Below are 15209 nucleotides of genomic sequence, written 5' to 3'. Positions count from 1 at the left end.
GCAAGAGAACCCCCTTTACCCCCAAAGAGGCATGGCAACTACTTGCAATGTGATATTTTTAATGAGATCTTGGTGAAAGACCATACAATCCGAATAAAATGTAGGGTTTAATAAATTAAATGCCAATGTTGGTTCATTAACTAATTGTAACAAATGCAGCATACTAACAGGGAACTGGGTATGGAGTGCATGTGAACTCTGTATTATCTTTGTAGCTCTTCTATAAATCTGAAACTTTTTGGAACAGCTTATTTATTTTTAAAACCTAAATATTTAGTACTTCTTTTTTGACAAGTAAGACAAATTTGCTTTTACACACCCTATCTCTAAGTATTGGGTTGTCAGAAAAGTCATGATGCATTTTTTGCATAGAAAATTATGTCATGAGGGGTCCAGCAGTGGTAGACCTGGTTAATCACACACATTATAGTGCACAAGGATCCAGGTTCAGGGCTCTGGTCCCCACCTGCAAGGGGAAAGCTTCACAAGTGGTGAAGCAGTGCTGCAGATGTCTCTCTGTCTCTTTCCCTCTCCCTTCTCTTTCAATTTATCTGTCTCTATCCAATAATAAATAAAAAATATATAGTTTAAAATATAACTTTACTGACAGCCCAATATCTAAGCTAGAGGTTACCCTTTAACCTAGCTGTGAGCAATGACCCTCTGATTGGACAGGTATGTGTCTACTATGTGCCAAATAATTGCTTGAAAGGAAAACTTAGGGGATGGAGGAAAAGGGAATCTTCTTGTCTGCGAAGCAATGAACTGACAACCAAGTCCTCAGCCTGCTCATTCTGGTTAAGCCTTGAGAGTCATAGGCAAACACAGCAAGCAAGGTCACCAGACCATTTCTGCAAGCACCCGATAGGCAGCCTTGACCTTGGCATGACCCCGAGAAGAACAGATTCAGAAAAGCTATGTGGAATACAAAGGAATAAGCAATTAAGCTCCTGTGGTTGAAAATGGGGCAAAGAGAAGAAGCATGCATCCAAAAGGAGAGGTTCAGAATGATTCTCATTTAAGTGTGGTTATCTGAGTTTGACTTTGTAGCTATTTGCAAGTGAATGCTCAGGGTATTCTGGACTCCAAAGATATGACCGTCCATCATGGGAATAGCTGTAACTATGGGGCGGGGGGGATAGTGCAGATAAAAATGAGAAAGAAAAAGAAAGGAACACTAGAAAAACAGGTAGATTTTTTCACACCTAAAAGATTCTATTTCCAATATGTACAATCTAAGAAGGACATAATTACATAGATAAGCTGTTAATGAGCTAGCTGTGTGCTGCCTTTTCCCCAAAGCAGGACTTCAAATGACAGAGCTCCTAAGTGTCTAAAAAAAAAAAAAAAAAACGTAAAAAGTAAGAAAAGTAGAGCTTAATCTGTCAGCAAAATATAAGCACGCGACAGCCAAATGCTGCACTTATAACCAGAGGTGAGGAAGTCCAACCAGTCAATGCCTTTGACAGTTCATGGAGGGAGATGTAATGCAAGTGTGTGAGCATCAGATGTATCCTAGAAAGTCAACCTTACTGATTTGTTTGCACACTCACAATGATCGGTCAGAGGGTGACCTGATATGCCATGAGGAACACAGAGGCAAAGTTCACCAAACCTCAGGCAGCCAGGGAGGTCACATCCAGAAGCTTCTTTTTGGATAGAAATACTCACAGAAATCTTTCTGTCTTGTCCTCACAGCTTGATTCGTGCCTTGGCTGACCTCAGTGACCTTTAGTTCTCTGCCCTCTATACTCACTTGTTGGGCATTACGCCAGCTCCCACCAGCTCCCCCCTGCTCCATGCTGCATTGCTTGATGCTGTGGTCTATTTACATAATCACTGTTTTGTCTAAGACCTTCCCTGCCTGCAGGGCATTGGTTTAATTCCCACTGGTTAGATGGAAGCTTGCTACTTTTGCACTCTTTTCTCCTCTCCACCCCCTATCCTACCCATTTCCTTTTCAGACCTGCCACTTCCACTTCGAAGATATAAAGGCATTTTTCTCTGATCAATAAAAGCATTGCATTGTGTTCCTGCTCAGCCAGGAGAGTTCCTGGTTCCCACTCGCTGAGTAAGCAGCAGCCTAGGTTGGCTCCCACCGAGTTCTCTCCAACCCAGAGAGCACGTGCCGGGGAAAAAACACCCTCAGGCTAGCTGGACATTCACTGTCAATTAACAAAATTCATTTCTCCCTTAAAAATGCTTCCAGGGCCAGGGAAGGTGGTTAAGTCATAGAAATAATATGCCTTGTTTGCATGGAGTCCTGGATTCAATTCCTGACATTGCATAAAATGGCTGAGTGGTTTTCTGCTCACTCTCTCTCTCTCTAGACTCTCTCTTTCTCTCTCTGTCTCTTTCTCTGTCTCTGTCTCTCTATCTCTCTCTCTCTCTCTCACACACACACACACACACACACACACACACCTCAATCAATGAAAGTGCATAAATCAGAGTGTGCATCCTTTCTCCAAAACCTTTCATGACTGTGCCACTTTCCATTTGGAAGATAAATTTTTCTGCTTAAAGATGAAGATGTCAGTCAATATATTTGACTCCAGTTAAGCTTAATTTCTCACCCTCTTTTCATTCCTTCACTCACTGAGACTAAGCCTCTGTCTTATGGGCATACCTTTTGTGTCTGTTTTATCCTGTGTATAGGTCCTTTTCTCTGCTGCCTTCTCTATTTCTATAAATTCTCTGTCTTGCCCTCACAGCTTGATTCCTGCCTTGGCTGACCTTGGTGACTTTTAGTTCTCTGCCATCTATACTCACTGTTAACAACATTCATTTTTCCCTTAAAAATGTATCCAGGGCCAGGGAGGTGTCTAAGCCCATCTTTGGGTTTCTGTTTTGCCTAAAATCTTGAATTTTATAGCTCTCAGAATTCTCAGAAATTGTTTTTTGGTTAGTGTACGGATTTCACTTGCTCCTGGCTACTAAGAGATAGAGACAAGATGACAGAGTGAAAACTTCTTCCAACTTGTTGGAGGCCAGGTTTGAACCTGCATTATACTTATACCTATATCTATATATATCAAAACAGCTGCACTAGCCAGGTGAGCTATTTTGCCAGGCCTTGTTGCTCTCAACTCTTAAATCACAAATCTTCTGAACCTTCACACACCGTGTTCAATGGGGCACACCATCCCCCTGTCCTGAGACTAGTACGTGAGGGATTTTGAATCCCTAACTGGGTGGCTCCTGAGAAATGGGAGCCATGATTTTACACTTCTGCACTCCCAGACCCCCTTGTCTAGTGATAGCAATAGCAGATGGTTCATAAAGAAATAGTTATCATTTAGTTTTACTAGAATCTCACCAGTGGGAAGTACTCAACTGTGTCATGTCATTCTCATTATGGTAATTGTATCATTTTTTTTTTCCCACCAGCTCATCCTAGAGTGTCTAAACTAAAATGAAATGCATGTGAGGTACTGAGCAGGGCAGGAGGCTTGAAAAGTAGGAAGAAAAACAGCTGTTTTGCTGGAATAGTTAATCTTAAAGGGTCATTTAACTTTCAAGCTGAGATAGTCTTGTTTTTCTCTCTTCTCATTTTCTCGCTAGAACATCTCTAAGCCAGAGTTGCTGCATCCAGACAGCACAAAAATTACTTTGGATAAGAACCTCAAAATTTCCCCAAGAAGAGCAGTTCCTCTATCTATACTCATCTGGCTCCTACCAGTAATCTGGCCAGATCAGCACTTCTGCTGCTCCCAAGAAAGATAACTATCATTTGCTTGGGCTGTTGAGCCAGCCTTTTTTCTCTCTTCTTAGTATCTTTTGATGGGACACTCACCCTCTTCTCTTGCATTTAAGGAAAAGAAATAAATCTGAAGATGCTTTTGTTAGCAAGTGGAGTCAAATATATTTCAGGCAAAGGCAGCTCTCTAAAGATATGGGCGACAGTGCACTAATGTAGTTCGGTCCCTGTCAGCAGATCTGTCATAAGTTATTACCTTCTCTCCTGCTTATCCACCAGAGAGTGGATCAACACAGACAGCAGCTGATCAAAGACTCGAAATGCGTGCCCCAAATGAGCCCTGTTTCATGGGATAGTCTAGGTGACAACTAAGACAGCCATCAGTGGTCCAACCTTTCCTGAGATTGAAAGTGAATTCAGAGTCCTAGTTTAAAACCCAGGGCTTATCCTTATATTCATGTCATTCTGAAACAGACTGGTGCTCAGACAAGTTTCTTAGCAAGCAAAACTAGTAAACTGTATCATTAACTGTAATTACTTTCCCATCCACCAGTCCCTCGTGATGCTTCTTCTCCACATGAATCACACCTTTCAGCTCCTTCTTTTGAAACTGACCTCAAGATCCAGACATAACAAAATAATTCTTGAAGAGTTGCATATAAATTAAAATTTATTCCAAAGACATTATGAGAGGTGGTGGACTTCTGAAGAAAACCTGGAATCATAACTGACTTTGACAAAAAACAACAACAGCAAAACTTTGGCATCAGCAAAGATTCTTATACCAGCTAGAGAGGCTGCAGATGATTTTTCTCTTCACAAAAGAAAAAATAGTGTCTCCATTTCTAGGCCCACTGGGCTTTCTATAAAAGCCTTGCAGACTGTGCTGTGCCAAATTTAGTTTAAATCTCTCTATATGTTTTGTCTCCTTCCTTTGTAGAAAGCTACTTATAGAAGTCTGGTTAGCCAAGAAATTCTAAAGCAAAACCAGCCAACCAGAGAAGATGTTATTTCTTTATCACTCAGAGACAAGTCTATAGAGATAGTTGTAAAAATTCAAACTGATTCGATTGTCTGTCTATTCTATCTGTATATAAAAATTACTGGCATACTGTATAGACCGTATCAGCAGTTAAGAGGACAAATTCCCTGGTTGTAGTCTACTCTCAAGAGGCACTACTTAGGGATTAATTACAACCTGGGGCTGGTCAATGTACTGTTCCATGATTATTTCAAGGAAATATTTGAACGGCTTCTCTTTGAGCAATCACTTTTCTATTGATTGGTCTCTTTTAGAGGTTTTCTAAGTTAAGATGTTAAAAATATATATGTGAATGACATCATAATGAAATATGTAGAGAATGACTGAGAATCCATTCTGGGATGAGATGACAGAGGAACTAAAAAGACCAGAGTGGTTTCTACTATAAAACAAACATAACAAAGTGGTAATGCTATATTCTGGATGGTGAGAATGTTGGGTGTTCACAGTGCAAATTTTTCAACCTTTTCAGGTGCTTAAAATATGTCAATGATCATCTGTGGAAGAAAATATTAATCGGTTCTCACACTGATTATATAATCATGTGTGGAAAAAAGGCTTTGGTTAAAATTAGTGAGGCTTTCACTATTAAGTAAACATTTTCTGTTTCTGATGTTTTTTTTCCCCTTTATTTAAAATATTTATTTATTTATTCACTTTTGTTGCCCTTGTGGTTTTACTGTTGTAGTTATTATTGGTACTGTTATTGATGTCGTTGTTGGATAGGACAGAGAGAAATGGAGAGAGGAGGAGAAGACAGAGAGGGGAGAGAAAGATAGACACCAGCAGACCTGCTTCACCATCTGTGAAACAACTCCCCTGCAGGTGGGGAGCCGGGGATCGAACCGGGATCCTTACTCTGGTCCTTGTGCTTTGTGCCACCTGCGCTTAACCCACTGCGCTACAGTCTGACTCCCACAATGGCATTTTCTTACCATGATTCCTCCTGAAGTGAATGGACTTTCTGAATGTGGACATGTGCACCCATAATAATAACAGTTATGAAGCAAAAACTCAATACAGGCAACAGTTCATAAAACCTTGCTGAATGGATGTACTCATTCATTACTCACTGCATGTCTAGCTTTAGTCTTATGAGGGCATTTGAGCCAGTATCACTCTCATTTTATAGATCAGGGAAGTGAAGTTTAGGAACACAAGTGCCTTGGGCTTCTCTTGGGCCATCAATCTCTATTTCATGTGCTTCTCCCACCATGCAACGATGAAGTTTACATTAGTTTCATTCCTGAATGACTATGATGAATCACCACAAAAAATTAAAATACACTAACCTAGTAACAGAACTAGTAATACTAGTAACACAACTTGAAAACACAATTTGGAGACAGGGATGAGTGTTATATTATTACAAAAGTTCACATGAATAACAAAAGATTTAGTGGAGGCAAGAAGTGGAGAACCTGGTTCAGTGTACTCACTACCATACAGAAGGATTGAGGTTCAAGCCCCTAGTTTCCAATTGCAAGGGACAGGGAGAGCAGTGAGATTCATGAGAAGTGAATTTCTCAATTTCTCAATTTCTCTCTGTCCTATCAAAATTAAAACAATATAAAAGGGAAAATGGCTGCTAATAATCTTGGTGACAATAAAACAAACAGGCAAAAAAAAAAAAGGATTTAATTTGCTTAGTTGTCTCAGGAATAGGTAAACACTGAAAATCATAGTGATGATAAAAATAAGGAGAGAGAGGAAGAAAGGCATCTTTTACTCTGTTTTTCTGGATAAAATCTCAAGTGATAGGTGGTTGGTTATTTGAAACCCCTGCTTATCATGAAGATGCCAGATAATACCGCTAGTGGCAAATACATATGAATGAAGATAATAATAATGATCAAATCATAAGAGTAAAATTAAAAGAAAATCAAAACTGTAAACTGGTTGGTTAGCACTTTCTGAGATCTAGCAAGGCACCAAGGAATCAGATTAGACCCCGAGGCACCTTTGTTCTAAGACTTAGTTTTGCACTGCGACACTATAGCACCACCTCTCAAAGGCTGCGGGGGGTGGGGGGGGGGAGCAAAATCAATTGATCAGCTCTCTTTTCAACTTACTGGTTTCCATGATGACTTCCAGCAGACCTTAAGTGGGACTAATCTATTTACGCTAATAAAAGCTGATTCTATTCTGTGCCACAAAGCGGGGCAGCATCAATTGGCAGTGATGCAAATACTGCTCCAGTGCAACTTCTTTCCTATTAACATAATATGATATGATGAAAACAATATGTTACTGCTGCTGGCCACACTTCCTTGGGAAACCAGCAAGAGGGTACTGGCAGTACCCTAGCTTAGCTGGGGAGATAATAGGTTTGGGCACCAGTGTAATTATTTTCAGTGAATCATTCTACTGTAAGCAGCTGTGTCTACCATCCTCCAATAAGGCTTTGCCTGAGCTCCAGCAATCGCTCAGCCTACCAAATACTTTCATTTGGAGCCTTGCTGACAACTAGAATTTACACCGTCCTGGCCCTGTGGCCTTAGCAGCAATACTTTTGGTATTGTTTCCTGTCAGAACGTCTTCAGGGGAAAAAAAATTATATATATATAGCAGATGGAATAAATATATTGCATTTTTATGTCACTTGCTTCCCAGTATTAGTTGTGGTGACTTGACTATTGTCTTCCCTCCACACACAGTCCCCCCCCATTCCATACAAAACCTTAGAATGTGACCTTACTTGGAAATAGGGTCTTTGCAGACTTAATTATGGTAAGGACGGTGATAAGATCATGTGGAATTAGGCTGGACCTGAATCCAATGAGGGAGTCCTTGGAAGAACCAGAAAGGGCAAATACAGACACAGGAAGAATGTTAGGATGGAGACGGAGATCAACTTATGCTAACAGAAGTCAAGAAATGTCAGGACCTGGAGGCTGTGCCTTGGAGTATTCAGTACAACACAAACAGTACCATGCACAGGGACATAGATTCAGTCCCCTGGTCCCCACCTGCAGGAGGAAGGCTTCATGAGTGGTGAAGCAGGGCTGTAGGTTCCTTCCTTCCTTCCTTCCTTCCTTCCTTCCTTCCTTCCTTCCTTCCTCCCTCTCTCCATCCTTCCCTTCCTTCCTCCCTCCTTCCCTCCCTCCCTTCCTTTTTTCCTTTCTATCCTCCTTTTCCTCTAAGTTATTCTCTGTCCTATAAAAATAAAATATTGAAAGGCTAGAACCACCAGAAACTTGAAGAGGCAAACAAGGCTCCCCACTAGAGCCTCTGGAGAGTAGGTGGCTGCTGATCTCCAGAAGAGTGGGAGAATACATTTTCGATCTCTTAAAAAAAAGAAAAGAAAAGAAAAAAGGTTTATTTGTACTATTGAGAGAGAGAAGAGTCTGGCATAACTCGGTGCCTTGCATCTGAGAACTTTAAGGCCTCAAGCACGCAAGTCCTATGCTCCAGCCATGCTATATCTCCCAGGCCCACAATTCTTGCTATTTTTGAGCTGCTAACTTTGCAGTGACTTGCTCTGGTTGCCCTAGGAAACAGATACACCAGCTTTATTGCTCATAAACACTGCAGGTGGCAGCTGCTGCTAATAAATGATCAGTGACAAACTCCAGGAAGAAGAAAAAGGATCAATGTCATCTTTTGCTGCCACACCAGGATAGTGGGAGGCAGGAAGTTTCTAAGTGCGTGCCAGAGACTGCAGAACAGGAAGAGGGTTGAAAGCAAGTTAGTGCTAAGAGGAGATGCACAGTGAAATGTAGGCAGAGATGCCAGGGGCTGAGGACCAGAGTCAGGAGGAGTGAGAAGCTGGTAAACATGAGAGTTAAGCAGCAAGAAGAAAATGGGCGTCTGAATTGTAAACACTGAAGCCCATGCAGATGTGACACAGAAAAAGATGGGAGATAAACATGGCGACCAATACTCCATCTGATCACTAGAGATGATTTCTGAATCCTCAGGGCACATTAATTTTTATGCGGTGCTGGGGAATAAATTTATTTATTTAGGGCTGGGGAGACAGCATAACGGTTATGCAAAAGACTTTCATGTCTAAGGTTCTGAGGTCCCATGTTCAATCCCCAGTAACACCATAAACCAGAGGTGAGCAGTGCTCGGGTACTGCACCTACCTACCTACCTACCTAGCTAATCTATCTATCTATCATCTATCTATCTATCTATCTTTAAAATAAATAAGTAAAATATTTAAAAAATTATTTAGTTAGCTAGTGTGTGTGGGATGAACTTTATACCCTTGTTCATGTATTATATACTCTGAGTTGTTGCTGTTGCCCTCAGTCCAGTTTTTTTTTTTTTTTTTTGCCTCCAGGGTCATTGCTGGGGCTCTGTGCCTGCTCCTGGAGGCCATTTTTCTCTACTTTTGTTGTCCTTCTTATTACTGTTGTCATTGTTGTTGTTGTTGTTGGATAGGACAGAGAGAAATCAAGAGAGGATGGGAGACAGAAAGAGAGAGAGAAAGATAGACACCTGCAGACTGCCTGTGAGACAACCCCCCTGCAGGTGGGGAGCCGGGGGCTCAAACCAGGATCTTTATGCTGATCCTTGCGCTTTGTGCCATGTGTGCCTAACCTGCTGCACTACTGCCTGACCTCCCCTTTTTTTTTCATTCTATATACTTGGAGAGAGTCAGAGACAGATACAGAAATACAGGAAAGTACCCGTGGACTATCCACAGCACTTCCCTGGCTCTATCTATGGCCCATGGCACATACTTCTAATTCTCATCTTATAGAGGAGGAAGCAGGTACAATCACTCAGCAGTCTAGTCCAGGTCACAAATGTCACTGATGGAAGTGGCAGGGATTTAAATCCATTTGGATCTAATTTCAAAGTTTATGTACCAAGTTTGCTTCAAAGTATCAAACAGAGACTTCTGTTAGAGACCTGACTGAATGAAAAAAAATGCTTCAACTATAATTTTATAAGCTTCCTCAGGGCAACAATTGATCCTATGGTTAGAGCTGGAGAGGTAGATCAGTGGCAGAGTGCACAACACGAGTGCCTGAGGGACTACATGAGCCAGAGCTGAGTGGTGCTCTAGTCTCTCTCATAAACTAAGTAGTTCTTCTTTAAAAAAAAAAAACACTGAGTCTATGAAGTAGAAAGATCCAGGCCAAGGGGCACGAGTTCTGGCTGTATGCTGGGAGCACCTGGCCATCTCACAAAATACCAACGCCCAGGCCCCGAACTCTGACCCGCTGAACTAGATCTCTGGGGTGGGACACCTTGGCAGTGGTGTTTGCAGAAAACTCCCGGGTTATTTTAGTGGGTGGTGGTGTGGAGAACCACTGCTCTCTGCCCACCCACAGGTAGGTGAGGAATCACCGGGTGAAGATAAGAATGATGTCTGTTGGCAGGCCAACTCCAAACACTTCACTCCTCAGGGAAAATACTGGGACCAGGAAGAAGAAGAAAATGAGCTTTAAATATCTCTGGAGTGCCTCAGTGTTTTTTTCACTTGCACAGCTTAATATGTGTTTTCCTTTAGCTGTGTGGGAATTTGAGCCTCAGCACCAGGAAAGCTGCTGCTGTGTGACTTTGTCCTAGATGAGCCAGAAAATGTAGGCTCATCCTATGTTTGGAGAAGGCTTTGCAAAATTCAGCAATGTGCTAGACGAGGAAGCAGCTTTTGCTGCCACTGCAAATATTGCTTTTACAATTTCTGGGCCTCGATGAAACAAAGATGGAGCGTTTCTTTTTCTAATGCAAAATTACAGTGGTTTACTGCAATGTTAAGAAGCCCAGGATGTTAGGTCCAATCTCGTAACCTCCAGCTGTGAATGGCAGTGTGATGTAAGGCTGTGCTTCTGAACTTTCAATGTCTATCCAAACTACCTAAACTTCAGTGATATCTCAGTGTTAGAGCAAAGGACTTGCATATTCAAGGCCTCCGACACCCCAGGTTCAATCGCTGGCACCACTATATGGTAAAGCGGAGCCGCGGTCTGGTCTCATTCATAAAAATAAATAAAATGATTATACTTGTGCTGAGGAGATGATATATTTCAGCTGCAGAGCACAGAACTTGAATGCCTGAGATTCCACAGGTCCCAGCTTGAATTCCTGGCACCACCATCTGCCAGACTTGAGCAGGTTCTAGTCTTTCTTTCTCACACAGTAAATAACTACTTTAAGAAATAAAGAAGAAAAAAAATCACTAGGAGGGTTGAGTAGGCTGCAAATTGCCCAGGTGGTGTGATGGTCAGGAAGCTCAGATCCTACAGATGCTGTCAGTCCACGGACCACACTTGATGTTGCCGAGACAAGGCTATATTTCTCAATCACATGAAAATCACCTGGAGCTACTGAAAAGAGCAGATTGTGACTCCAACTTCTGAGGTTTTTGCCCGCTGGTGACTCTCTAGGTAGCAAGGATGTGAGGTATTCCATTTGAAGGTGTGGGGGGAAACCTGACTTGAATTTGTGGGTCGCATATATATATTTGCAGTTTTATAGGTAAGTGTTAAAGTCCTTAAACATTAGTAGCCCTCCCCCTCTTCCTCCTTTTTTTTAAAAACAGGGACCTTAGAGAATAAAGAAACCGGGCTAGATAGGTCGTTTGGATAGTGCATTGCTTTGCCATGTGTGTGATCCAGGTTCAACCTCACTGAAAGAAACTTTGGTAAAATGGTCTCTGCCTTCTCTTTCTTTACCAAGAGAAAGAAGAGGAAGAGGAGCAGCAGCAAGTGGAGCATAAGCAGCAGCAGGAACAGCCATAAATTAAATGACAACCCAAATTCAATGTTAAACTGCAAAGATGAATCGGTGTTCCCTTATGTTTTAAAAATGAATAATTTGGGAGTCGTGTGATAGCACAGCGGGTTAAGCGCAGGTGGTGCAAAGCACAAGGACCTGCGGAATGATCCGGTTCAAGCCCCCGGCTCCCCACCTGCAGGGGAGTCGCTTCACAGGTGATAAAGCAGGTCTACAGGTGTCTATCTTTCTCTCCCCCTCTGTCTTCCCCTCCTCTCTCCATTTCTCTCTGTCCTATCCAACAACCACAACAATAACTACCACAACAATAAAAAACAAGGGCAACAAAAGGGAAAGTAAATAATAATAATAATAAAATTAAAAAAAAATAAAAATAAAAATGAATAATTTGCAGAGTGCTGTAGAAATAGAAAGCATGAGAAGGCACCCACTTCCGTCAACTGTTTCCATTGCTCCATGTGCAAAATGGCAGGAAATCTGACTCGAGAGCAATGAGGCATTTCTCTTAAGAGAACGAGTTAATGTGAATCAGCATGGTTTGTTGAGCAGTGGATGGATGCCATTTTGAAGACAAAAATGATGGCAATGGGGGATTCTCCGGTGTGAAGACCACAAAGTATATTCACTCCTGTCTCTATTTTGTAACATTAGAGGAATCAGAATTATAATCTTTTTTTAAAGTCATTATTTTATTGTAGAGAGGGAGATAAGAGACACACAGAGTGAGAATGAGCAGAGCATTACCAAATTCTAACTTGTGGTGGTGCTGGGGATTGAGCATAGGACCTGGGGGCTCAGGTATGAAAATCTAGTGCATAAACACTATGCTATATACCATGATCCAGAGCAGTAACATTACTTCAAACAATATCACAAATCTTTAACTCAAGATAATAAATCTTAGATGATGAGGAAAAAGCGGTACATACATTGTCTTATGCTAAAGAAGCTTTCGTGAATCTATCAGTTTTTCTTGACCTATTTATAAATGCATTCCTCCATTTATTAATCACTGGATGTTTTGATAGACAGTATTCTCAGAGCTGGAGGTTTAAGAGAAAACAGTTTGTAAGAAATATCCGCGTTTTTTTCATCTGTTAGAAAGTGTCTTGGGCACTGACTGAGGTGGGGGTGGGGGGGGGGGAGCTGGCACTCTGCTCTCAATCCTCTCTACAACAGTGTATCCCTGACTAGGTGAGAGGTCAGCTTCTCCCACCAATCTGTTGCTGATTAACATTTTTCTGAAAGACAATAAAAATGATCAAGAAATAAAAACTTCAAAGTCCACACAAAAACATAAGTCTCAATTTTGCATTAGAAGACTCAACAGACACTTGTCAAAATGTTTCTATTAGGGACAGGGTGTTGGTGCACAGGGCTGAGCAACATATTACAGTGTTCAAGCCCTCGGTGCCCACCTGCAGGGGGTAGCTTCATGAATAGCGAAGCAGAGCTGCAGATGTCTCTCTCTCTCTGCCTATCTCTCTGCCTCTTTATGTACTTCTAAACTCTCAATTTCTCTCTCTGTATCCAAAATGAATAAACGAATGAGTGAGTGAGTGAGTGAATGAGTGAATGCATGCATGCTTATAACGCCCATGTCCAGCAGAGAAACTATTACAGACGCCAGACCTCCCACCTTCTGCACCCCATAGTGAGCCTGGGTCCACGCTCCCAGAGGGATAAAGAATGGGAAAGTTTCTAGTGCAGGGGATGGGATGGTGGTGGAAACTGTGTGGAATTGTAGTCCTCTTATCCAATGGACTTGTTGTTCATAATTAAATCAATAGAAGAAAAACAAACAAACAAAACCAAACACCTAAATTCTTAGTCTCAGTTGTGTACATCTCAACCAGCTGGTCACAGTAGCTGGTAAACAAGCATAGTCCTCAGGCTAGACTGTAAATCTAACTGGTTTAGGGAGCTGACTTCAGGGTCAGGTTAGCTGGGTCTCAATTACAGTTGTAGACTGTTATGTAACTGTTGGCAAGTTATTTAACACCATTTCCCCCCTCAGTTTTCTCACCCCATAATAACCAGCTTTCACAAAGTTCCTGCTGGGTTGTCCAAAAAGATGGTGGTATATTTTTTGCATAGGAACCCATAGAAAAATACATTTTCCAAAAAATACTTTTCCAAAAACCCGAATATACAAAACATTTATAAGTCAGTGCATAAGAAGCATCATAAATGCTACTAAAGTGTCCCTACATTCTACTAGTAAAAATGCTATCATTATTATTACAGATAATGTTACTACTATGCTATAGTATCAGTTTGGGCAACATTTGAATAGCTGTTTCATCCATAAAATGAGCTTGTGATTTCTTCCTATGATTTCTGTGCCTGTGAGTTCTGAAAGTGCAAAAGCATATCATTGCCCAAAGAAGTGCCCCAGGTAACCAACTGCCCTATATCGTCCAGATACCGTTTCAGATTGGCAAGGACGAAGTGTCCTGGGGTTTTCTCGGTGTCCACACATCACCAAACAAATGAAAGTATCACAGAGACAGCTGTCGTTCCACCTGCCCTGGAGAATCCAGTTGGGCTGATGCTTTATGACATTGGATGCTGCCTCCGGGGAAAGGCACGGTCCTTCCTTCTACTTTGCGGTAAACAATAGTCTAACAGAGGCAATGACCATAAAAAGTATTTTTATTCTTTATGTAATTGAGTAGTTAGCCCACTCACCCCTTTCACCTACATATTCTCTAAGCTTCACTTTGAGCTTGTTTGGAATTCTGAGCTAAAATCTTTGAGAATTCTTTCTTTTTTCTCTAGATTAGTTATTATAATTAGCTGGGAATAGGAAGACTGAGATGCTACAACAACACATTTAAGAAATACTGAAACCAGGGGTCAGGTGGTGGCGCACCTGGTTGAGCTCACATGTTACAATACTCAAGGATCCGGGTTCAAGGCCCCCAGTCCCCACCTGCAGGGGGAAAGCTTTGCAAGTAGTGAAGCAATGTTGCAGGTGTCTCTCTGTCTCTTTCCCTCTCTATCTCCCCTCCCCTCTGTCTCTAATATATAAAGATACTTTTAAAAAAAATAAAAAAATACCCACTGAAACCAGAGTGTAAGAAATCTTGTCAGAAAATAATTTATAATTATTCTGAAGCAAGAGAATTCCTTGAGAAGGAGAAAAGAAAACCATTATCTCCTCACTTGCTTCTTATTCTCATACTTCTGAGAATATTGAACAAATGCACTGAGGCTGCCTAAATGAAAAACATTAATGAAGAGAGGGCAACAAAATAAACAAATAAGGAGGCAGGTGTTTCGGCTCTGGAAATCAATGTGGAGATTAACACCTTGAGTAATCTTAGTGTTGAGATTCACTGATCTCCACTGAATTATTACATCTGTGGACAGGTAAAGGTGGTTTTCTTGTTCTTATCTGGTCTTGGATTGGAATAATTGATTTAAATGAGAAGAGGCAAGAACATGAACAAAGGCTGGTGATAAGGTTGAAGAGTGATCACACAAGCACTTCCACAGACTGTTCAGAAATGTCAGCAGACAGTACAGGGCCCTGGCATGGTCCAGATTGCAACAAGTTCTGAGTTCTCATGTGTCATTGCTACTCAAGTGGAAAATTAACCACATTTAGTAGTAAGTCATAGTCTTCACTCATGAATTCATTCACTCTGCAACGGTGTTGCTCTTTTGTTGTCTTCTAAAGTCAGTACACTGTGTTACAAAGGAAAACTGAGAGGAAATGTAAAGACCTAGAGGGAGGGAGAAAGAGAGACACCTGCAGTACTGCTTC

The 15209-nt window shown here is 41.4% G+C and overlaps 1 protein-coding gene across 1 annotated transcript in view; it reads right to left on the bottom strand.

Annotated features, from left to right (window-relative positions):
- EXOC4 (exocyst complex component 4) overlaps positions 1-15209 on the bottom strand; it is a 915110-nt gene that overhangs the window by 265496 nt on the left and 634405 nt on the right. The gene's annotated exons all lie outside the window — the stretch shown is intronic.

The sequence above is a fragment of the Erinaceus europaeus genome, chromosome 8, assembly GCF_950295315.1.
Source record: "Erinaceus europaeus chromosome 8, mEriEur2.1, whole genome shotgun sequence".
Taxonomy (NCBI): Eukaryota; Metazoa; Chordata; class Mammalia; order Eulipotyphla; family Erinaceidae; genus Erinaceus; species Erinaceus europaeus.
Note: the sequence above shows the minus strand (reverse complement) of the source record. Positions and strands in the feature narration are given on the sequence as shown.